This window comes from Callithrix jacchus, chromosome X (genome assembly GCF_049354715.1).
Source record: "Callithrix jacchus isolate 240 chromosome X, calJac240_pri, whole genome shotgun sequence".
NCBI classification, from domain to species: Eukaryota; Metazoa; Chordata; class Mammalia; order Primates; family Cebidae; genus Callithrix; species Callithrix jacchus.
This window is the reverse complement of record NC_133524.1, coordinates 88378540-88404324: the sequence shown is the minus strand read 5'-3', so window position 1 is coordinate 88404324 and position 25785 is coordinate 88378540. Positions and strand designations below refer to the sequence as shown.

The window sequence follows — 25785 nt, the reverse complement described above, 5'->3', positions numbered from 1 at the left end:
TCGCTGCTCTCTTAGACTTCCCTTTAAGTTTCACTCATTCACATTTTCTCAGAGAAGTTTGATTTTTCCTGTGTGTGTTTTCCTTGTGATCACGCTGGCTGCCCTGGCTCCAGCTAGTGAACAAGCATCCTGCAGCACCATTTTCTCACACAAAGGATACTTAAGGAAGACTAGGGGAAGTAGGGGCAGGAGCCTGGCAAAGTCACAGTTGGAGCTGAGAGACTGTCTGCATATATCATACTTTACTGTGAGCGGGGTCTGGTATTTCGATCGCCTGTCCAGATTGATCCTCTGAGGGCAGCGAAGGGGTGTGTGTGTGTGTGTGTGTGTGTGTGTCTCTGAAAGGGAAGGAGAAGTTCTAGCGATCTAGCATTTGGCTACCCCAGAGATCAAGCAGGAGTGAGTCAGGCGGCATTGCTGCCAGAGACCAGGCAGCGTCGCGGGCGTGGACGGCTCATTTCCAAGGTAGGAGAGGGTGCAAGAGAGGGAGGAAACCAGCCCGGAACCTCATGCCTGGTGCTTGCCAGCGAGCTCTGGCTGCCTGGTGAGAGACGGCTGGGTGGGTATCAGGGTGTCAGGTCCCCAAGGACCACTAAAGCTGCCAGGAGCTATGTGGCTGGTTTATGCCTGCGAAGGATCGTGGGTATAAGTAAGTAGGGGCTAATTCCCCCTTTCATGGCATGTGATTAAAAAACCAATAGCAACAACATCAAAACCACTCCAGCTGGTCAACTCTTATTCTTGTTTTAAGAAGCAACTCCTTAAATTTACCCAGAGGCCAGAGAATGAACCAGGTGAATTTTCTAAATTCCTCTCTCCAGAAAGGTGTAGGATTTTATGGGGAAAATCCACTTTCCGTGCTTATCCTGTAGAAAAACTTATCTTTCTGGTGCTGTGCAATTTTTTGAAAGAATGTTGCTCTTTTATTTCTGAAATAAAAGGAGAAAAAGTAGAGAACGTTTTAGAGCACCAAGATCACAGTATCCATTCTTTACTTTTATTCATTTATTTTTTTGTGTGTACTGAATGGAAGAGGAAATGACATCTGTATAGAGATAGAATATCAAGAAGGAAAAAAATCGTCAAATTATAAGTTTCTTTTCTCTAACAGCTTCTTCAGGGAAAGTTTTTTAACTGAAAGGCAAATCCTTATGACTTGTTTCCCCAGTACATCCTTCTCCACCTTCTTAGCTGCCTCCTTTCCAATTTCTGATAATTTAAAGATTAAAATCTTCATTCAAATATTCCTCATGTCACTTTCTTGCATATTTTTATACCCAAAGCCATACTACTATGAGAAGCATCAGCACGGCAGCTGAATGCAGGTCTGCATGAAAGAAAACAGAGAAACACCTGTGTTTACTGGCACAGGTGCGAGGGGACACTTCACTATTACATTTTAGTACTCCTGTAACTGGCCCTCTATTCTTCACAATATCCAGCACATGCATTGTACTCTTCTTAGGAGCTAGGAAATGTCTGAGAGGGGAAATCAGAAGCTGCTAAATGGTTACAGCTCCGACTCTTGGGGATTGCACTACTGGATGAGACTGTGTCATGGGAGATGGCAGGAACTCAATGCAAATAAAATCACTGATTGATCCAGGGACGGTGTGGCAAAGCCATGCTATGGAAGTGGTTTTAGAATACTAATAATTATTCATAATATCTACATTAGATACCAATTAATTGATTTCTGAAGATTTTCATTTAATCCCGAGGCAGGAGAAGGGAACTATTTGGTCACCGTTTAAAGTATTTAAAGTTATTATCATGACAGACTTATGAGGTTAATATTATTATTCCATTTTGCAATTCCTGAAACAAGTTCATAGAGGACAGGAGATTTGCACAAGACCATGGGGCTAAAGGAGACATAACTCATAAATTCAGCCACATGGTTACTTTATAGTTAATCTGAATTCTTCTATGTATAACATGGAGCAGAACATTTAGTTTTAAGTGTATGGTCCAATAGAAAATGATCTGTGTAGAGTAAAAACATTACTTACAGACCAAGGAGACTCTACTAGTTGACCTAAGTAATCCAGAGAATTACCTAAGAAATTGAGTCTGTTGAAAAGACTGACAGAAATCCACATCTGAAAATAATGAAATTTTTTTTTACCATTTTCTTTTCTTCTGTGTTCTGTCTGATGGTGGCACCAATGAGTGGTGGAATAACCAAAAGCCAGGACACCTGGCAAAAACCTCTAGGCATTCTAACTCTAAAAGGACTGATGAAGATTCTTTTGACTACAGACAGAAGGACTGTACTGAATGTTTTTCTTTTGTACCCCATTACTGAATGTTGTTTTTTTGTACCATCTGCATTATATAAATTGTCCTATTAATCCTCCAAATCATTCTATGAGGTAGGTATTATTAGCCTCATTTTTTTTTTCTTTAAAAAATGAGAAAATAGAGACTTGGTAAAAAATGCCCAAGGTATTATAACTATAAAATACACAGGAAATTCCAACCCATGTTACTTCCAGTCCATTGTGCTGCCCCTCAGCATATGCTCTTCTGATTGTGTAATGACACATTTTCAGAATGTGCATTACATCAAAAATTTTATGATTAACAAAAGCTCTCAAAAGCAAAAAGGGCACTGTGGGCATCTGGGTTTTGGATGAGGTGTCAGGAAGGAACTGTGATATTTATTGCATTTTGTTTCTTCAGTGTTCCCTTTAGGAACCTTGATCAGCGTTCTGCTATGATCCTAAAAGGGAAATTATAGTAATATATATCCATAAACATGGAAATATATCTATTTTCTGAGGGATAAACTATAAAGCCATTATGATTATATAATTGATCAAAGAAGAGTTTTCAAAAACATCAGTGAGAAAGTATGTTTCTCATGCCTGTAAGAATTGATTTAAACCAAGAAATAACATGTCCATCTAAAAAGGGATTGATCAGCCATGGAATCCTGGTAAAAGAATGCTCCTAAAATGAGCATTGGCAACACCTATTCATGTACATTTTCATCTCTCTGGCAAAATCACCCTTGATATGAGATTGATGAAGCCAATCAAATATTGTTATTTCAATTCCCCTTGCATGAAACATCTCTTATCAAGCAATCTGTCATTTCATTGTGATTTGTCTTTTCATAAAGTCTCTGTTCAGAGAGAGAATGTACAGGTCATGCTGAGAGATGACAACAGAGTAATTTGCTTGTTTCACATGACACCATTTTGTACTAAATTCCATTCATGTTTTTGCGTTGTACATTCCAAATTGCACTATACATTGCACAGAAATGTTAGGTTATCATTGCTATTGGAAAAGTAGATGGGTGTGTCAAAATGAAACAGCAAGCAAGATTGGATAAAACACATTCTCCATGATATTTTTAATGTTTAATATTAAACCATCAGCAACAATTGCAATCAGTAGGAGACAGTGATGCTCAGTGGTTAAGAAAAACCTTTGGTTTTTGACCAAATTTGGAGTCCTGGCTCTGCCATGTTCTAGCTGTCTGGCTGTGAAGAAATTAATCTCTAGACCTGTATTGTTGAATAAGATAACGCCTATCCACATGTGGCTACTGAGCACATGAAATGTGGCTTGCCCTATTTGATATGTGCTTAGAGTGTAAAGTACCCACCAAAATTTGAAGGTATATTACATAACTACACACATGTATGTAAAATATATTGGCCAGTTGCTGTGGCTCAATCCCAACACTTTGGAGGATCAAGGCAGGAGGATTGCTTGAACTCAGGAGTTCCAAACCAGCTTGAGCAACATAGTGAGATCTCATTTATACTAAAAGTAAAAACTTCAACAGGTATGGCAGTGCTCACCTGTAGTTCCTGCTACTCAGGAGGCTGAGATGGGAGCATCCCTTAAGCTCGGGACTCAAGGCTACAGTGAGCTATGATTGTGGCATTTTATTCTAGCCCAGGCAACAGAGCAAGTACCTATCTCAATAATATAATATAATACAATATATTATCTTTGCATATCAGTTACATGATGAAATGCTATATTGACTCATTGGTTTAATATATCAAGTCAATTTCCCCTGTGTATTTTAAATATTTTCAGAAAATTTCAAATTACATGTGTGGCTTGCATTACATAGTTTTTTTGACAGAGCTGTCCTAAAAAGCTATAATTCTTCATATAAAATTGGAGATGATGATAACCTTTCCACCTCAGAATATTATGGTGATATTTAAATAAGGTAGTTCACCTAAAATGCTCAGCACCATGTCTAACATAAAGCTAAAAGGTTGTCACTCTCCAAGATATTTAAAAAATGCATTAAGGAAAATTAAAAGATAACTTAAACCTCAGTGGGATAGAGACTGCTTAAAGGAAAAGCCTTACTTAAGAATTCATTTCTCTTTATCCCAGGTAAAATCATTTTACTTCTCTCTTTAAAAGCAACAACAAACATTCATGTGCTGTCGTACGGGTAGGGGGACAATATTGTGACCTACAGATATTATAGTGTATATGCAAGTGCTTTGAGAAGTTAAGAGTACTTTCTCAATACCAAGCATTTTTACTAGCGTCATTTGTACAGGCAGTTTTATATTTAATTGGTAGATATTTCTAGCGTTCGGGCATTCACATCACAAATGATAATAAGGCTGAAACTGGTACAGATACACAAAAGACAAATGAATTTCTTCAGAAGCTAAAGATACAGAAATGGTTGAAGGTCTGCTAGTTGCAAAGCTCTCTGTTGTCAGTAGTTTAACTGCTCTACCTAGCAGCTCACCAAATGCATAGCTCAGCTGGAGACACTAGAGGGTACTATTACTGAAAACACAGTTGAATGAAATCTTTCAACACACTTCCCCTTCTCCACCAGTATAAAGTATAAGAATTTGAAAAGGGCATATCTGTGAAAGAAAAGCAACACTTCTCCATTCCCTCCTGTACATGACTTGCAAGGCTTTTTTTTTTTTTTTAAGACTCTGTAATGGCTTAAGATGCTACCAAAATTATATATATATTAGAAGTGTGCTATAGTGATTGGGCCAATAATTGGGAAAAGTTTGAAATCATACTCTGCTCTGAGAAAAGCTTTACTGAACATCTGAGGAGGGGAGGAATAGAAGAGCTTTTTATGGGGCAAAGATTTTGATAAAAATTATTAACTACTCCAGCAAGGTCTTTAATTAATAGGGGTGGGGAATTGTTTGGTAGTCAGGTCATATAAGATTTTTTTTTTTTTTTTGGTAGGCTTAAACAGCTCCACATTTGCAGTGGATAGAAGCTACAGCTGAGTTTCCTTCACAAGACCCTGGCAATTACAGCCTTATGTTTATAGCTGAACTTTGTTGAAGTCCCGAGCTCTGATTGTAAATGATTATAAATGTGGGGTTGTTTTTAAGGTTGCTGTTTTCCCCTGAAGAATGAATTTCTCCTACTGTACTCTTATTTTTCTGCAAATGAATAGCTGCAAACTGTACCCGATGAGATTTTCATCTGTGTGCTGTTGGCCTGTGTTGTGATGGCAGCACGTGAGTGGGGAAATTTCTATGTGGACATCTCTTCAGGTCATAGGTATCAGCTACTGCTTTCAGTTTAGGAAATGCACACACACATTAAACCAACCACATAATGTTTCCAAAGCAACATTGAGATTGATGCAAATAAACATTTTTCAAGAATCCTGGATTAATCCCACACTACTCTGAGCCTTCTTTACTTTTTAAGCCTCTTTATTTCTATTATATGATTGTGAACTAAGTAGATTTAACTTTTGTATGCATTGTAAAATCAGTTATATTTTCTGATGTGATAATGAATATACTGTGTATTTCACGGAAATGTGTAGGAAAAATGCTCTTTTTTTTCTTTTGCAAACAGTGCCTATAGCTTAGTCAATAGGGTATTTAATGAGTGGCTATTTTGAGCCATTTTTAATTGACTGGACTACTGCAGACATACCATTTTCAATGTTTACACGTGTGTTTAGAGAATTGGCATAGAATTTTTGTTTTTCCTTTGAGATTGAACAATTTTTGTTTCATCATTACTAAAACTTAGCTGGATGTCAGTTTCTGCCTTTAAAGAAAATATTCAAATCCGGGATTATTCTCAATTGCAAAAATGCAGCTGGTCTCAACTATTCCTTTTATATTTTCTTTCACATAAGGTAGAAAATGGTGAATCACTGTACTTCCCTATAATAAAAAAGGTGTCTTGAATTTTAAATGAAATTGTCCTTTCTTGAGTAATTTCTAAATAAAGTGAAACCACAAAGGCAATTTGGCACACCATTGATTCTATCCTGGTTGTCTTTTTTTGTCAGGCTAGACAGTGAAAGGAAAGAGTTTGGAGCACAGAATGGTTTTCCTTTTAAAGAAAAGAAAAACAGAATGAAAAATTAGTAATGAAAATAAAGTACTGGACCTAGATTCCCACCTCTGTGAATGTTGTCATTGTTAGTCTGCACCTTCTCTAGCCCTCTTGCTGGAACTTGAAGCACTAATCTCTCTTTCAGGCTGAACCTAACCCTGTCATAACAAAGGCTCCTTCAGAAATCTCTGCCTTGTCAACTGATGGGTTTTTGAATTCGGTATTTTTTCAGGCCCAGGGTTCAGTGTTCTTGTAGTGGATTGGCCAAATCTGAGTTTTACTCTAAGTGCAAACCTAGTGGTCTAGTTTATACAATGAGCCATCTAACTCAGTTATCTGGGGGCACTGTACTACCCATTGCTAGCACCAGAGCTCGGACTCTGATAGTTGGAGCATTGGCTCCATGCTTATTTCCATCAGCCTCTTTCCCTGCTGCTCTTGCCTCAGTGTCAAGGAAATATTACCTGCTTCGCTGAGTGTCATGATCCTGAAAGGACAAACTTTTTAGCACTGTCCTACAAAGAAGATTACTTTTGACTCTAGCTTCTCATTTTATGTGTTATATCCTTGGACCATTTATTCTATGGAAGATGCTGAAGTGGGTAGGTTGCATTTACCAATGCAACCTTTTGCAGTTTATCAAAATAAATAATGCTATGTCATCCAATGACATTTATTATCCTTGAATAGTGTGACTGAATTACTTAACACCACACTGCCAAAACCAGATTTAGATCCCAAAACTAGATTTAGATAAATCCCAGATAACCAGAAGATAGTCTTTTACCCCCAGGTGGATTAAATCTCAGAGAAGAGGAGAGAAGGAAGAAGGTGGGACCTAAGGAATAGACAAACTCAGGGTCCTGAGGAGGGGAGCAAGTAGGGATCCTTTTTTCCTTTTAAATTATTTTCTTTTATTTTTTTCTTCACCTTCACTACTATAACTTCTCAAATTTACACCATGCTACATCTCTTTCTAACTTTTCTACAAGCACTCCAGCGGGGTAAAATGCTCATCTGGAGACTTGTGTGGAGAGAAAGGAAGATGATAGCAAAGAAAGGAATTGAAGTCACCTCATGCCTTCATGATGATTTCCTTTCTGCAAACTCTGTAAGGAAGAGAAGGGTGGTAGCAGTTGGCGAATGATGTAAAGACCATAGATTGGTGTTCAAACCCTGTTCCCAAACTCCTGATCTCTTTACTTTGAGCTCCACGGACCTGAGTTTAAGCAGTGTAGTCTGCGATAAAAAGAGGAACTAGGAGAGAAGGTATTGATGGCTTGTGCACTGTGGCCAAGGCCCTCTAGGGGGCAGCAGAGGAACAAATTGGAGTTGGGGGAGTAGGTGTGGTACAGAGATGGGAACAGGTTTATTTAGAGGATTTCCTGTGTCTTTAATATGTAAATATGTGTTGTGACTGTCCAGCAGGACCATATTAAAAGTTTATTCAACCATGGGACCTTTTTGAGATAGTATGAAAAATACTGCTTGGCAGTAGTAAAAGTGCTTGGCTCTTCAAACGTGTCAGCCTATCATGATGAGATTAATCACTCTGCATATAACTTTTCCTTTCTATTAACATTCATGTTATCCCTTACCTTGCTGCTGCAAACCATACCAGACCCAGTTTCAAAACAACAGCAATTTGTGGATATGAAAATGAAAAGAAATAGAATAAATCTGTATGTTGTAACACAGCAACAAGAACTTGTAACTATTTTTGACATATTACATTTTTGCCTAAAACCTGTGATGTATGTACCACAATTTTATTTTAATAAGCTCCTTTTGTTTTGGCCAGGTTTTTACAGCATGACATCAAGGAAGAAGAAATGGCTATGATATATATTACCTAAAAATCTGGAAAGCCTGGATTCAATTTGTGATTTTATGACATTCTAGCTGTAGAACATTTGGTAAGTTACTCAAATTCTCTCAATTTCAATAACTATGTATTGAGAAATGAAATTACTTTGAGAATTGTTATTAGAAAAATAAATGAGAATTTACTTATAAATTTTGTTATTTGAAACATAAAAATTGCCATGAAATACCTGATGAAAATATTTCAATGTAATTTAGCACTCAGAAAATTGGACTTCATTAGACATCTAAAGCAGTCATTGAGGTACAATGAGGCAGAAGAAAGGAGAGGTGGGTATAGCTGTATTAGCCATTCACTCATTTGTTAGTTTATTCGTAAGCAAATACTTATTGAATAACTATATATTCTAGGCACTTTTTAGCCATATGAATACATTAAATAGACTTTGTACTTCATGTCCGGTTTTTAGTTCTAGATAGTGACTTATACAATACTAAGTACAACCCCAGCATTGTATAAGTCACTATCCCTTTCACTACTTAACTGAAGTAGGCAGGTAATAGGTATGGGCAACCTCAATTTATTTGCATAAAATAAATATTCCCTCTCACTCCCACCACACAATTTGAATCTCTCTGAGGATGTATTGCACCCTGAAATACAGTCCAAAATTTATCATTCACATGATCATTTATATGCATGCATATGGTTATAGATGTGGATACAGATATTGATATAGATGTATATTGATGCATATTTTGCAGCAATGTGTTGTTTCTATTTTATATCTTTTGAACAGCCACACATTGATTAAATAACTGATACAAACAGAGGCAGTTTTACCATGGAGCTAATGAAGTTTAAGACTGAGGGCCCTTCACATACACTGGCCTCTTCTGAGGCCTGATATTACAAAATCATTTTCATATGAAAAGGCAATCCAATGATAGGCACCCAAAAATGTTGAAAAAAAGTATTATAGATATGTACATATAGGAAAAAACATAATGCATATAGGGTTAGGTAGTCTTTACACTTTCAGGCATCCACGGGTGTTCTTAAAATGTGAAAAGAAAAATTTTAGAGAGATGTGTCAAGCAGTTTATTATTAAAAGTATAGAATTTTCTTGGATTCTATAATGTTTGTGATATTTGTCAGCTTCTAGACATATGTCTTTTCTTGTGATCTCTCCTTACTCTATAAACAAATATTCTGTTTATACAAAGTTTTGTACAGTAATTTTGTACTCCTTTTTTAGAGCGAGCTAATATGTATCAGTTTCAGGTTCCCAAAACCAGGATTCATCCCTATTTATCCATGTCAAAAGAGCTGTCTTTTATTCTTCCAGAGGAAATACAGAATTTTTAAAAATGGAACTTACATTATAAGTTTGGGCCTTTATGAGTAGATTAATTTGGGTCAACAAAAATAACTTCAAATGTTAATTCTGAAAATAAATGTAATAGTTTCTGTAGCTTTCTGAAGTACGATTCTTAGCTATATCAGTGATTAAAGGGAAAATAGAAACAAAACCTCCATACATTTATGGAAGAGATTATAGTCCTTTCATTAAAGTACAGCGTGCAATAACCATATGTAGCTCTGTAAACTAGGACTGGCCTTTATCAACTTTGAGATTATGGAATTTCTTCAAGGTTTGGACTTTTGGTCATTAGACATTTTTATTCTCAGATGATCTTCTGTCACATTTAAAGGATATATGAGATTCCTCACAAATCAAATAAAATATAATTTTATAATGAACATAAAATAGAAAAATAACAAATCAGTCTTTCCTTTGAGTTCTATGATGACAATTCTCTCTTGGATTAGGTTTTTCCCTCTTTGAACTGCTAAGGATATTATATTTCACACAAAGCAACATTAGTCAAATTTAAAATCTTTTCTTCAGACAAGTTGTCATTTTTGTTATTTTTAAATAACAAGAGATAGGAAGCAATTGCAATTTTATCTATTCCAATTGATGTTCTGTGCTCTTATTACACTGTGTTCCTAAAACAAAAGAACATCATAATTTATAAACAAAGTGAATGTGAATGGGATTCCTTTATGAGAATACAGTGTAACTAATCTTCAGCAAGTCTAGATTCTCATCCCCTGAATCTCTTGTTTTTATGTTTGCTACAATACTGCAGATTGTATTTTTCAATTTTTAAAAATGTTCATAGTTGTATAAGGGAATATGCAACTTGAAATTTTTTAGTTAAAATGAAGCATTTGTTAGTTAAAATGTGACCACATCTTGAGTTTTCTTCTTGGGTCAGTTTCTTTAAGAAAATCGTGTGTGTGTTTAGATGTGTTAGAGGCATTTGAACCAGACCAAATTAATCTTGTTTAGGGGCTGGTAAAATAGGCTGAGACCTACTGGGTTATATTCTTAGGAGGTTAGGTATTCTTAGTCACAGGGTGAGACAGGAGATCAACACAAATTATGAGTCACAAAGACCCTGCAGATAAAACAGGCTGCAGTAAAGAAGCTGGCCAAATCGCAACCAAACCAAGATGGCAATGAAAGTGTCCTCTGGTCATCCTCACTGCTCATTACACGTTAATTATAACATGTTAGCATGCAAAAACACACTCCCACCAGTGCCATGACAGTTTACAAATGCCATGGCAACATCCAGAAGTTACCCTACGTAGTCTAAAAAGAGGAGGAGCCCTCAGTTCCGGGGAAATCCCCATCTCTTTCCTGGAAAACATATGAATAATCCACCCCTTGTTTAGCATAGAATCAAGAAATAACTATAAGTATACTCAGTAGAGTAGCCCATGCCACCTCTCGGCTTATGGAGTAGTGATTCTTATTTTTTTCACTTTCTTAATAAACTTGCTTTCACTTTCTTCTGTGAACTCACTCTGAATTCTTTCTCGTGTGAAGTCCAAGAATCCTCCTTTGGGATTTGGACCTGGACCCCTTTCTGGTAACAGAGGAAAGGCCAAAGATCCATTAGTGAATAATGATGAAGAAGTGAACTGCCTACGTATGTGTGTGATCCTACTTGTTCCATTTTATTTTATTTTTTAAGCAGTGGTGATGAATTTCCTTTATGATCAAAACGTAGATATTCTTTAGAGGCTTGGTTAATGACAATGGGCCTAACAAGATATTTTTTCTGTACAAAATTAACTGGCCTATGTGTGACTCAAATCCACGCACTTGGGCTCATTAGCACAATGCTCTAACTAATTAAACTAATGAATCTCAAAATAATGACAAATTTTAAGTTTGAAAGAATAAAGTTCTTTAACTCAGCTTGTTAAAGAGTATTAAGCAAGGTTGCCAAAATTGTGCTAACAATTCCTGGAATCACAATGACAATAGGGAGCAAGAATTGTTTTTCTTTCCTTTCCTCAGGATGCTTGTTCATAAATGCAGTAAATGTCATACATCAGTAGTCCGTAGTCTGCCAGCAAAGTATTAATAGTAATGATGAACCTAAAAGGGGATAAGGGACTCAAAAAATAAGGAAGATAGGGATTAGAAATGCTGGAAATTACTAAGACACTATGTATTCCCATTTACATACAAAAGAGAATTTAAGAAATCTAATACATCTTTTCTGAAACATTTGGTGCTGAATCAGAGACCAAGTCAATGTAAAGCCTCTAAATCTAGTATTGAGGGATCACCAACTCTAAATCTGGCAATTAATTTATTTGGATCATTGATTATTTTTGTGACTGTGATACCTACTACAAGAGGACTGAAGCAGATCCATTAATTTGCTTATTAAGATACCTAAAGGATCCATTCAGGCAGGAATATAACCCTTGCCAAATACTTATTATCTAAGTGATCCATTTACTTCAAATGGTGTTTTCTAATCCATGTTCACTGGATTCATAATTAAATATTAGCTTTAAAGGCTCTGAGATATATTACAGCAAAGAAATATATTTCTAACCCAGAATTTACCAAGTCTGTCTTTTTTCTTTGCTTTTTAACAGTAATACTTATTATTGTACTTTCGAACCCATTTCAAGAGACAGTGACTTATAAGGCATACATGTTCCTACTAAGAAGCATAAAAGAATAGATGAAAATTGCTTGTATATTGTCGAAGTATCACAAGAGAAAAACTGAGGTCCAATTTTGTTTACAATTACTTCATGTCTCTGAATTTTACATTTTTATATTTTAAAATCTGAAATTATACAGTATTTCAAATGGTTAAATATCAAATTAATAAATTTATGCAGCTATTTTTAAAGTTCTAGGCATTTAGACTACAGCGTCTTTATTGTGTATCAAAATGTTCATGAGTAAGGGAAAAGCAACCTCAGTTATTTCTTTCAAATTCAATTTCTGCTAATTTACTTTCTGTCTAGTTAAAATGCTCTTTATAACATCCATTATATGTAGTTTTATTTCACTTTGTGTTTCAAACCTCTATGTTATGTTGTCTTATAGTATTTAGTTGCCAAGTTGCATTGCTGAGATGACAGATACATGGGTTGGTTTGTAATGTGACTGTAGATGTGTAAGAGAGGGAAAAAAAAAAACCTTTTTCCTCTGCCTTCTCAGGTTCTAGATCTAGGGACCTGTGAATTAAACTGAGAAAAGATGGATTATCTAAATAAAAGGCATACAAATGTTTTTGGTTTTAATATTTTTCCATGCACTGGAGCTTCACAGAAAAGAAATAAGAAATTCCAAGAGGGATTTAGACTAGGGGGCTTCTATGTCATTTTAACACAGTGTGGTAAATTACACAGAAGTGACTAGATAAAGGACAGGAATTTGAGATTTTAGGGAGTAAATTGTGGGAAGGTGACTAGGAAATATATGGGGGAACTAATGGTGAATAGGGGTTGATTATGCAGACTCATCTTGGTGCCATCTTTAATAACAAGAATCATTCCCCACTTTCTGATATTGGAGAGGAGGGCAACTTTACAAATGGAATTATCATTACAAATGAAAATTTCCTTTACAAAAGGGCAATGTATGACCTCAGATAGATGGGGGGAGGGCAGAGAGCTTCTCCTGTGTCTGATGTTCTCAATTGCCTTTAGCTTAAAATTGTCTTTAGCCAAAGTGGCATGTTTTGGGGTAGCATATTCTGATCTCCTTCAGATGTTAATCACAGTATATGTGAAACTCATTTTGCTTTGTCATAATTTGTTAGATTTCTTTTGTATTTCTTTCTTTAAGAGATTAACTTATTTTACAGGCATGAGAAAGAACTAACCTATATTCCAATGTATGTAGTTTAGCAGATTAATTCAGTGATCTCTCATAGACCAATTTCACTTTAGAGATTATTAATGTGTCCGGTGATTATAGCTGGGCTTATCAATTTTGACTGATAACAGTCAACTGTGAACACTAAAGCCACATATTTAAACCAGTGTTTCTTTTGGCTAAGGTTCAAAATAGTTTCAGTGTAGGAAATATTAATCGTTGTTGACAAAAGAAGTCCAAACCTGTAAAATATTTGAAGAGATTTATTCTAAGCCAAATACGAGTGACCAATGGCCTTAACACACCCCTAGGACATTCGGAGAACATGTGCTCAAGGCAGTCTGGCTACAGCTTGGTTTTATATATTTTAGGGAAACATAAGACATAAATCAGTGCATGTAAGGTGTTCATTGGCTTGGTCTGGAAAGGGGACAACTTGAAGCAGGGGCTTTCAGGTCATCGGTGGACTCAAGAATTTTCTACCTGGCAATTGGTTGAAAGAGTGAAGTTATTGTATAAAGACCTAGAATAAATAGAAGTGAATGTCTGTGTTAAGAGGTTGTGGAGACCAAGGTTCACATTACGCAAATAGAATGAATAGAAGGGAATGTTTCTTATAGACTTAAAGAGTCTAGTCTATCAGTCTTAAGGTCTTTGTGTTAATGTTAATGCTGATCAGTGGTGCCTAAATACCAAAGGGAAGAGGGTATTTTAAGGCAGGTCTGAACTCCTATTTCCCATTATGGCCTGAACTAGTTTTTCAGGTTAACTTTGGAATGCCCTTGGCTGAGGGGAGGATCCATTAGTCAGCTGTGGGGCTAAGAATTTTACTTTTGGTTTACAAAGTAAAATACTTATTTTTAGTATTTTTTTATTAAACTCTCTGAGGGAAATAATGTGCTTAATAGAGAAATGACATGTATAATTTTATTCTGTAATCCAAAGTCATTTTTAAAAAATAATGAAGGAATTTATAGCACTAACTTTGTCATTTTTAAAAAACCCATGAGACATTTTTTCCTAAAGTTAACTACATATATATATATATATATATATATACACACACACACACACACACATATAAATATATATATATATATATACATGCTCTTTCAATTAGTTATAAAATTATGTTTCTAATGGATAGCAGAATATCCCTACTAGCTGTAAATATTGGCCTCTGTGGTGAACTTTGTTGCAAGTTTAAGACTAATGCATGTCTTCTTTTAAGTAGCATTCTGAACTCCTGAGGTATGTGTACTGGGTGTGCAGGAAGTGCTTATTCATTAATTACGTACATTGTTTGAATAGTGGCACTACCTATTTTTAGCTCACTTATAACCAACTATTTTCAATATCTTTTTAAGAAAAGCACTACAAAGCTATATAATTTTCAGTTTGCAAATTTAGTTTTGATCACTTGGGAAGAAATAAAACGCCCTGTTCTAAAATGGGTCAGCCTAATAGGTCTGGGACTTTCTATGCATTTACTAATATCAGTAGGGTATTTGGTTTTCTTGGCGAGAGTTGTAGAATTTGTCAGTTTTGCTATATAAATTTCAGAATTATTTTTGTAGCTGGTAATAACTACTTATGATGGAGCACTGGAAGTAGTTGTTTAGAATGATGTTTTAAATGAAAAATTTAAATTTGCCTGCTTTGTTATCTAATGAATTAGAAATAGTAAATATAATTTATGACAACAAGCTTAATTTCATAATTGAGAGGACATCATGGTCTGTTAAAGTACAGAAATCAAAGGGCAAAAGAATGAAGAAAATGTTACTAAAAATGTATAATTTACTTCCTCTTCATTTCTTAGAACTAAAATATTCCATGTAAAAACCAGTGACTAGCTCTCTTTAGTTGTCATAATTTTAAACAGATATTTGAAACTGGAAGACAGATTAAGGTTATCTGGTTCAGATATTTTCACTTTGTATCCCTCAGAGTTGCACGGTTTTATGGAAATGCATGAGAAGATAAGGTATGGGATGCAATGAGAAGGAAGCTTGAAGGGCAAGGCTCTGGGTCATACTCAGTTAGAATTGCTTTGTTTTTTGGCTGAAATATATCTAAGTTTCCACTTGATATTTTGTGTGAAGTCAGAGTCCTCCTGCAAAATGTTAAAAATGCCCTTAAGAAAATAACTGATCTAGGTCATCTTCATTTTACCGGTGAGAAAACTGAGGCCCGGTTCATTTAAATAACTTATTCATGAAAACACCCATTAACTGAGTGGCAGAATAAACTGTTTATTGAAGAAACTTGCTAGGATATATTGATTATCCCCTATGTTTATATATGATTTTAAGCTTTTCAAAGCAGGCTCATGTCTCTTATCTTATTTGATTCTCAACAAATAACACTATTAAGTGGCTATCAAAAGCCTTAGTCCAATTTTAGAGATGAGGAAATGAGGCTGAGAGACAAATCCACCAGGGTTATATCACATTCATGGTGGAATCACAATGACAACTAAGTTCTCTTGACTCCCAGAAGTTTGCCCTGGAGCATACCTTGTTCTAATAACATTTTGCCCAGAAAGTGAACATTTATACGGATGTGTCATGTACACTCAACCCATGGTTAGCTGTCACCATAGAATCTCAACTCACTGAGACCTTAAAAAAAAATCTAGACCTGTATTCCCATTTTATTGATGATGAAACTGAGATTCAAGCTAAATAAAGGAGCTTCTATTTAGAGACAGGGTTTGAATTAACATCCATATATCCTAAATTTAAATTAATATCTTTTCTACCAAACTGCATTATATCAATTTGCAATATATACTCTTCAGTGAAAACACATACTCTTTTGTGAAAACACATACTCTTTTGTGAAAACACACATTCTTGTCAGAGTTCTGTATCTGTGCTTTTAATAATCTACCTCCTCTATCTTAGAATGCCAAAGACCTTGCTGCAATATACTTATGTATCCTCTGAGATGGGTGTGATAATCCATTTTATGAATTGCAATGTCCATACATGAGAAAGGAATGTTAATTGTGTGAGGAGGGATTACGACCGTCTAGCATTTGTATAGGAATTGTAGTTTTCCTGGCCAGTTACTGTGACATTTTGCAAGTGAAGAAGTTGATACATGCTTTCCTGTCAAGGAGAAAGCATAAATCCCCATGTTTTCTGGACGAGGTCTCAGTCCATTAAAAGTTTAACACCCCGGAAAGGTGAGTAATGTTCTTTCTAGAACATTACTGAATTTCCCAGCCAATTCAGCCCTAAGGATTGTGCTAATGTAAACAATTGTTTTTCTAAATCTCTACGAGATCTCTTCAAAGCATTTTTTTCATACTTTTCTGTGTGTATTCTATATCTACCCTTATGGATGTTTTCTCAACTGTAAAGTTTCTTTCCAAAACACACATGTGAAATTAAATGTGATTTAACATAACTTCGATAATAACATCAGTAACACAATTATATAATCTTTAATTGGCCATTGTCTGTATTGGAATTTAGCAACCACATTTTTTGGCAGGAAGAAAGAAAAAAAATATAAGCTACTCTCATGAACTTACGGTTTTCATTTAGTTGAAAATAAAATCAGAAATTATTAAAGAAGATCCACTTGAATGGCACACTTCATGGGGGAAAACATGACTCCAATGGTAGAAGTAAGTTAGCTGTAGAAGATGTATTCCAGAGTAACTGTGTACAAATTATTATCAAATGCACATTAAAATGTCAAATACAGGAAAATAAATATTAGTGTTAGGAAGATGGTGAGGAGGTAAGTAATGAAGATAGGATCTGTTTAATAAATAGGATTGAGCGGGACAGGAAAGGTTCTAAGGAGAGTAAGAAGTCAAAGGGTAAAGTCAATGCTTCTTGACCCCTAGAAGCTATAGAGCTCAAGGCTGCTACGTAGGAATGTACAATTGTTCACAGCACAAAGGACTAACAAATGGGACAGGCGGAAGCTTAAATCCAAGTTGTCCATCCTGGAGACTTTTTTCTCTTAAAGGAAGAGGTATTGTGGCATGAAGAATTTTAAATATATCCTCTCCTCCCCCAACCTGCCCAAGATTTCTGTGCCTGGTTTATTTAATCAAACACTGATCTAAATACTATCATGAAGGGATTTTCCTAATGTAATTAATGTCCAAATCAATTGACTATAAAATACACATGTAATCCAAGTGAGACTGACCTAATCACATGACCCCTTTAAAAACAAAGAAATTTCTCCAGCAGGAGAAATCCGAGGAACAAGGGTGATTCAATGTGCCTTTGCTGGCTCTAAAGATGGAGGGAGTCATGTGAGAAGGAATGTGGGTATCCAATAGGAGCTGAAAGGAGGTCTCAGCTGACAGCCAGCGAGGGAGCAGGAGCCTCGGTCCGGCAACTATAAGAAACTGGATTCTGCCAACAACCTGAATGAGCTTGGAAGAAGGCTCTTCCCCAAAACTTGGAATAAAGGAACACAGACTTTCCAACACCTTGATTTCAACCTTATGACACCCTCAGCAGAGAACCCTGTCTAGTCTAGCTGAATTTCTGAACTATAGACCCTGTGAGATGAAAAATGGGTGTTGTTTTAAGCTTCCAAGTTTGTAGCAAATTGTTATGGTAGCAATAGAAAACAAATACAGGTGCCTTAAAAATATCAAGAGTCTTTATGACCTAGTAAGCTGCTCCCTTTGTGGCTTTATGGCCAAGCTCTTCAGAAAAGCAGAGGAAAGCCTTAGAGGTGACCAATCACACATTTTCCTTTTTGATTCCTGCTCCAAGTACCATCTCTTTCAGGGGAAGTTGTGACAATTGTTAGTGTAACTACTGACCTGAAAATCTGAAAGTGTTGTTTGTTCTGCTGGTTTCCTTTTCATGTTTAATCTCTTTCACAGAATGTTGTGTAGAGTGACTTCATTGCAAACTCGTTAATTAGGCTAATTCTTCCATAAACAGATTTTTAGGTAAGATTGTAAATTGTGAATGTCATTAAGTACTTCTTAGAGCTAGCATTCTGCTTATTGGAAAGAGGCAATAATTCATTAGGGCTTTCAGTTGGGCCATGTAGTGAGCTCAGAGGGACTAGAGGGAGTAGGATTTGACACCTAATGTTGTCTGTGAAAAAGCCAAGCCTTGTAACTAATGTCTGGAATAAGTGACAGTAAAACTATTTCTCATCACACGGATGCTTCTTAAACAAAACAAAACAGCAACAACAACCCAAAACCCAGAAACATGGGTGAGAGGATACTGCTGAAATGTTTTATATTTTAATTAAAAAGACAACTGGATTCCACTATGGACTAAAAAACTATAAAATAACTTATACTTTGTATTTTTGCTCCTTTCGGTTCATCCACAGGCTAGGCTTTCTGATTTTCACAATCAAAGCAACACAGTGTTCAACAAGTAAGACAAAACTAGAGAAGAGTTCCAGTTAACTCTATTAATTGGAAAGTTAAAAGTTCCAGTTAACCCTTAGCATCATCTTTGATGCAAAAACAAATCAAACCAAACCAAATCAAAAAGTAGCGTTACACTAAATCTTATAAACAAAACTTTTGCTTGCTTTTTTAAAGTGTACTTTAGGGTATTTATATTTTTTTCAGATTTAGAGGTTTCAAATTTTCTGAGAAAATATAGCTAAGATATGAACTCCTGAAATATGAACTCCTATGGCTAGCAACGTGTTAACATTATGAACATATAAAAGTTTCAGTTCTTTGCTGTTTTATGCTAAAGTAGAACGCAAGTCTAGGAGTAGTCTGCAGACTTTTATGACTTAATGTACTCTGAAGAAAAATAAAATAATTCTGTCACCCAAGGCTGTAATCTCTAATGAAATGAATGAAAATGAAAGCATCATGTATGCTATGACTAGATGAAAATAAATTTTGTTATAAACACACTCCTATTATGGCAAAGGAAATAGTAGTTCTCTTACGTAGTGATCACTATTCACTATATCTAAATTATAGTACATCCTAAAATAGAAGTGATGATACACAGAATATTACCCTCCAGCTGAATGGACTCTGACAGTGTTTAAAATAACACACTCATATACTCGGGCATGTAGAGTGCTTTCCCTGAAAGTTTTATCATTCATGAATTCCTGCTTAGACATCGCTTCTTATTCCTGGGATTAAATGACTGGCTTGTTTTCTTAATCAGTCTCATTTATCTATCTCATGGGTCTCCATTTCATTTCATCTAAACTACTGCTTAGAAATGGAAAATGTAACAACATTTAAGAGAAGATGCTTTATCTCTATAATAAGAACTCTTTATAGAAATGTAATTTTGGATTATGTTTAGTTTGGCCTATAAACACTGATTATTAATATGGCATGGCAAAACAAACTAATAATGATACCTCTTTTGTCTCTGTAAATAGAAAATAAAATGTTCTGAAGTCTTTTTTACATGTTTAGATATATCACTGCAGAGCAGTCACAACAGCTAATATAGTCAACTGCTTTAAACAAGCTATTTGTGACTTTAAAATAAAACTGTAAGTGCTTGAATTCAAAGAAAATCTCCATATAATCATTTTTTTTGAGAACTTGAAAATGTAGCTCTTTTTGATAATGAATTTTAGAGGGTTGGCTCATTTATTATGCTTTAGTTCATTTTTTTGCTTATGCTTACCATTTCTTCTTTCTAAAATTACCCTTTAGTTACAACTGAATTGAAATACCAAAGTAATTATTTGTCATTATGTATTTTTTAAAGTGAAATGCTGATCTGGAAAATGTCAGGTATCGAATGAAAGCCAATCTGCATTTTCTAAGTGCTGCATTTACTTCCTTCTACATCATTTGAAAAAGAAGTCGTTATATTAGTAACTATATTATGTTTATTCTCATCAAACTTATCATATATTTGGGCTAAAGTAAAATTTATAACACTCTGTGTTATCACAGTATTTATGTCAAAGAAACATTTTCAAGAGTAGAGCTGACAGATTTTTTGTAACAAATGCTTACTGAAATGGGGTTTTTAGTTTAATGACAGTGTCAAACCCAGGCATAAGCAGCTAACCCTACAGAAAGCTGGAGAATAAAACTGGGAAATCTAAAAGTAGGGAATGGTAAGGCAAGTCTGATAGCTAATATAAAGACCAGTCATGATATCAGAGGACAAGACCTAGGAAGACAATGAGCAAAAGTAACATAAGCTTGTAACCTTTGAGTTACTTAAAACTATGGAGACAAAATATAGAGCCTAGATTCTGAGAATGAAGCAGAAACCCAGTGATCGGGGCATTAAGCCAGCAATGGATCTCTTTTATCTAAAGACTAGATTAATCTTAATAACTGGGACATGACTCAGCCAGCAGATAGAAGGCAATAGCTGAATCTGAGGGGGATAAAGGACTACAAAAGTTTGGGAATGGGTCTAGGCAAGGGTTTCTCAATATTAGCACTCATGGCATTTTGGATTAGACAATTAATTCCTTGTTGTGAAAGGCTGTCTGGGGCCGGAGAGTATATTTAGTAGCATCCCTGACCTCTACTCCACAGATGTCAGTAGCACTCACCTCCTCACAGTTGTAACATCCAAAAATGTCTCCAGGCAATGCAAAATGTCCTCTGTGGGGCAAAACCACCTCAGGTTGAGAACCTGTATAATTATGTACTATAACAACTTACATAAAGAAGTTTCTTTTCCCCATTCTAGCCAGACAGAAAGAAACCTGGAATAAAGTGCTTTTTGGATAATTCATTTAGATTTTTGCTATGAGAGTTGCCGAAAAAAGCAAGTTTGTATATTTGGTTTTCCAGGGCTACTTTGTTTTAGGCTAGGTAAATATTTCTCATGTGGTTTGGAAAGAGTGAAAGGAGAATTTGGAAGCTGAGTGGCTTTTCCAATTTGATTACTACGAGAAGACATAGTCAGATTCTTCACAGTAGATTTACAAATATATTCCATATTTTACTCCCATTTGAATCTAGCTCCAGGCATATGAAACCAAATACTGCGTTATTCAGTATCCATGAATTTTCTGTGTGATTGCCCCCATTCACTGATGTGGATAACAGGAGATTGACTGTACATGCTCAATGTATACTCAAATTGTTTCATGAAAAACCTTTTACCTGCCAGTTCTCATATGCCATTTTGGAATGTGTCATCTCTCAATTGCAGCTGATTTCCACTTCCTAAGAAAATGTTTTCATTTGGATTTTTTACAATATCGTGTCCTTGTATAAAGGTGCCATTTTGGGCTTAATTTATTTAAGAGGCTAGAGACACTCAGATGTACCTTACTTCTTCTTATGATATTTATTTTGGAGGAAGGTAATCCATGTACAGGTGTGATACGTATAATTTTGCAATCCCATGAAAAAGCTCTTTTCATTAACTGTAGCATTAGTTAGTGTAAACTAAATCTTTCTTTAGATGTATATTCACAGCTTGAGTCAACATCAGTGGGTGTTACGTGTGTTTATAAGGGAGGGTTCTTGCTAAATTTCTATTCTCCATATCTGAACTTTAATGGGTGGCTCTGGATCACAAGAAGTATGCTGTATAAGTAAAATTTCCAAAATATCTTTATCATACTTATAATTTATAATTCTCTTTGTTACCTCCCGAAAAGTCTAAGTCTCATTTTGTTTTAGAAAACTTTTGCTTATTAATTTACCATTTGTTTTTCAAATATATATGGTAGTTACAACTCTGTAGTAAGTACCACATATAACTAAACAAAACAAAACACAGAAATACATCTGCTTTCTAGGACATTCAGTCCTAGAAATAATTCTCAATCTCTCTCTCTCTGTCTCTCTCTCTCTCTCTCTCTCTCTCTCTCTCTCTCTCTCTCTCTCTCTGTGTGTGTGTGTGTGTGTGTGTGTGTGTGTTTGTGTGAGTGTGTGTGTGTGTGTGTGTATTTGCATATGCATGTTGGTGGGAGGAGGTAGACAGTGTTTGGGAACATTATTACAGTAAGAAATTAAAGACATTTTATCTTTTACATAGTTTTATTTTTCCTGTTATTATTTCCTCTGTAAAATTTGGGGCAAAAAAGAATGCTAAAAGAAGGTGGAAATAAGTTAAATAACCGAGCATCACAGAAAAGAGTGAAGGGCAAAGATAGGAATTAAAACCTTGTTCCAAGGGGCAGGAGTACATTATCAGTCATGGTTAGTATGTGGAATACCTTGTTCCATCTTTCATTCTGGGGAGGTTTTATGTTGACAGGAGAAAGATTTCATGAAAAACATCTCTTCCCTTTTGTAGGCTGGCTTACCCACTGTAAAATTTGTGCACTGTATTACTCTTCAGTAGCTCAGAAATACTGCTTCTACTTCTTTCTAAGTAATAACTGTAGAAATCCTGTAGTAAACAAGCATGGTTGGTCTGCTTATGTAAAAATATTAGTGCCATCTTCCTGCTTTGGAAAAATGGCTGCAGGTTATTTTATCAGCAGTTTCATCACACTGACACTTTCATATTACAAAGTCTGAATTACTTGACGGTAACCCCCTTTTTTCCAAGTGATTTTTTGTAAATGTTTATATTGTTATCGGTATTCTCCCTGATTGCACTGGCTTACCTAACTGGACAGCTGGACTATGTCAGAGAGTAGGCTGCTCTGAGAAACAAAATTGTTCCTTTAAAAAAATTCCCAAGAGTTACTGGAACATCATCCAGGCCCTTTTCATTTCAAAAAGACTTGCGTTCTACATTAAGTCTGGTCTTTTATTTGAATTTATTTTCCTTTATCAAGAAGAGTGCTCTCTGTGAATGCTTTTTGTGACTACTGAGACCACGAAAAATAAAAATAGGCTAATAAAAAAGCATAATAATTAAAACATTTTTCAGACTCTTTTATATTTTCATTGATTTATATCTGTTGACTTGGAACTCCCGTTTCTGCTTCCTGCCCTCCATCCATGCTAGAAGGTACATTCCTTAATAGCATCATCAGGAGTTTTGTTACAAGGCCATTGCCTTGCTGGTTAAGTGTCCTTTAACTAAAAAGAGAGAGATGTCTTATATTTCAGGGAAATACTGTAAGTCAATGTTAATGCAATTTTTTTGCTGTTAAAAATAAAGCATGTGACTGTGATCATTTTTAGCTTCATGTTTTGCCATGGTAATATTTTAGTGCATTCTCTTTACTCTTGCTAGAGCTAAAAATAAATGCTTAGTACATTTGATGCTTCCTGAGCTTATGACATGACTGACTTCTTCATATTTAGTAACATTCATTACAACCATATTTTCTTGTAAGAAGCTCTAAAAACATATTCTTTTGTCCCTTTATTTTTTTTCTATTGTCTCCTTCACTCAGCAGCTAGAGAAGCTCTTCTTTACTTCCTTAGTAATTCTGTTGCAATTTGATATTTACTATTTTTCTACACAATGCCAGAAAAGGGAAGCAAATCTTGTAAAATGAAGTCCTATGGAGGTTTTATCCTGGCCTCATTAGCTCTGCACCCAGGATCCATGAAAACAGCTTACAGGATGTGATGTGTGGTTTATAACTGCTTGTATAGCTCTTTTCTGCCAGAAGATTTTCTTTTTATAAATCTTAGCTCCTACCCTGCATAGACCATGATTTTTGGTTCCAGATAGCCATCACGCAACCTTATCACTGGCACCAGCAATTCTTTGTACCTGGCCTCTGTAGTGTGTTATCTCATTACTGACTGGCAGTTGAGTCATAGCATATCAACACTTGAAAATCTCCTCTTAATAATTGCCATGTATTATTCCGTTAGCACTGCTTCATAATTAATACCCTGAGCATGCTATCTGCTGGTATCATGATGGTAATTTCCTGCTCTCACAGGGCATGCTATTGATATTCTCAAAGGAATTTCTATTCAATGCTATGATTTTTAGAGAAGTCCTCCTTACTAGTCAAATCTGTGATCCTTGGTAAATAATGCTCATGTTTTTATCTTACATATCTCACCAACCAGGAAAAGAGAACTACAGTTTATTAGTCTTCCCATGCTAGCTGGAAGAGATATTATAAAATAATTAGACTACATTTCATGAGTAGTTTCTGGTTTTACATAATTAGGCATCTAGAGTTATAAAGAGCTCACATACACCCTCATTCACCATGCAATTTCACTGATGCAAAAACTGAGGTCCAGGGAAAGTTGTCTTCTAGCTAATGTCACAGGTTGAAGCTAGCTCTTTTGACTTCCAATCAGGACTCTTTCAATATGAAGCTCTTAAGTTTTCATCATCCTATCTTACTGAATCATTACTCATGCCATATAAAAATCCACTGAAACGCTAATTCTAGCGATTAAAGGTCTGTTTTACAAGAGGTTACCTTGGAATTCTGTGGTGGGCTGAAATTGGGCACAATTTCACACAACATAAGATTTAAAATATAAAATAAAACTGGAAAGTAATGGTGCTTGTGTTATTATTTTAGATTATTTGGCCCCAGAGAAAAAAGACGTTACCTTATGTGAGCAAGTGCTTCAAATACAATTAATTCACAAATATGAATTGATAGTATTGCCTATCAATTCACAATAAACAGTTGTCTGGTAGAAAGAGGTCTCCTTTCATGCCCCCAAGTTTTAGCCATGCAGGTACTATTAGTGCTGGTTATGCCTGTGTCATTCACTTGTTGAATGAATGTTTGGAGATTAAATGTATCAACATATGTAAATGAGTTAGAAGAATGTCTGGTATGTGATAAATTATATGTTACTTGTTATGTTTTTAAAATAATGGTTAAGAACTTGGAGTCTGGAGTGGAAGTGCATGGATGCAAATACTTGGTTCTACCATTTACTTCCTATGTGACTTTGCCCTAAGTTGTTTTTTTTTTTTTTTGCCTCAGTTTTTTGATCTATAAAATGGGAACATTGATAGTATGTAACTGGTCATTTTTAAGGGTATGCATTAATACACATAAAGCACTTAGAACAATGTCTGGCAGACAGATAACACTTTATAAGTGGTAGTTGACATTTTTAAACATTATTCATGTATTCATTCATTCTAAAATACCTTCCCTGCTGTGTTTTACTCATGATGGGGATATAGTCCATTGAGGGAAGAAGGCAAATAAACATGCACTGTACTGAGTTATTAATAATATGCGATCAGGTATACAGTGTGTTCACACTCTACAGAGTTATTAATATGCTGTGATGAATATAGTGTGTCCACAGCATAAAGGCAGCCTACTCTGTGTGTTTATGTACATTAGTGGGCGAGTAACTGGGAGGTGGAATTGGTTACGGTGGTAGATGAGAGAACAATGACTCGGTCCAAAAACAGCTTCCTAGAAGGGATTTTATTTAGGCTGAAAAATAAAGCATAAACAGGAATTAGGAGGGGGTAAGTGGAGTGAAAAGAAGAGAGAATTCATGAGCAAAGAAAATATAGAGAAAGCACAGTAAAATGCAAGGGAATGAAATAAAGGGAGAATGGCAGCCTTAGGAAACTATATATA

The 25785-nt window shown here is 35.5% G+C and overlaps 1 long non-coding RNA gene across 1 annotated transcript in view; it reads left to right on the top strand.

The window, feature by feature from the left end:
* LOC118150576 (uncharacterized) overlaps positions 1-25785 on the top strand; it is a 76134-nt gene that overhangs the window by 350 nt on the left and 49999 nt on the right. The window contains exon 2 of the long non-coding RNA XR_004738676.3: positions 8135-8249. This is a non-coding gene — a long non-coding RNA (uncharacterized LOC118150576). The remainder of the gene's footprint in view (positions 1-8134; positions 8250-25785) is intronic.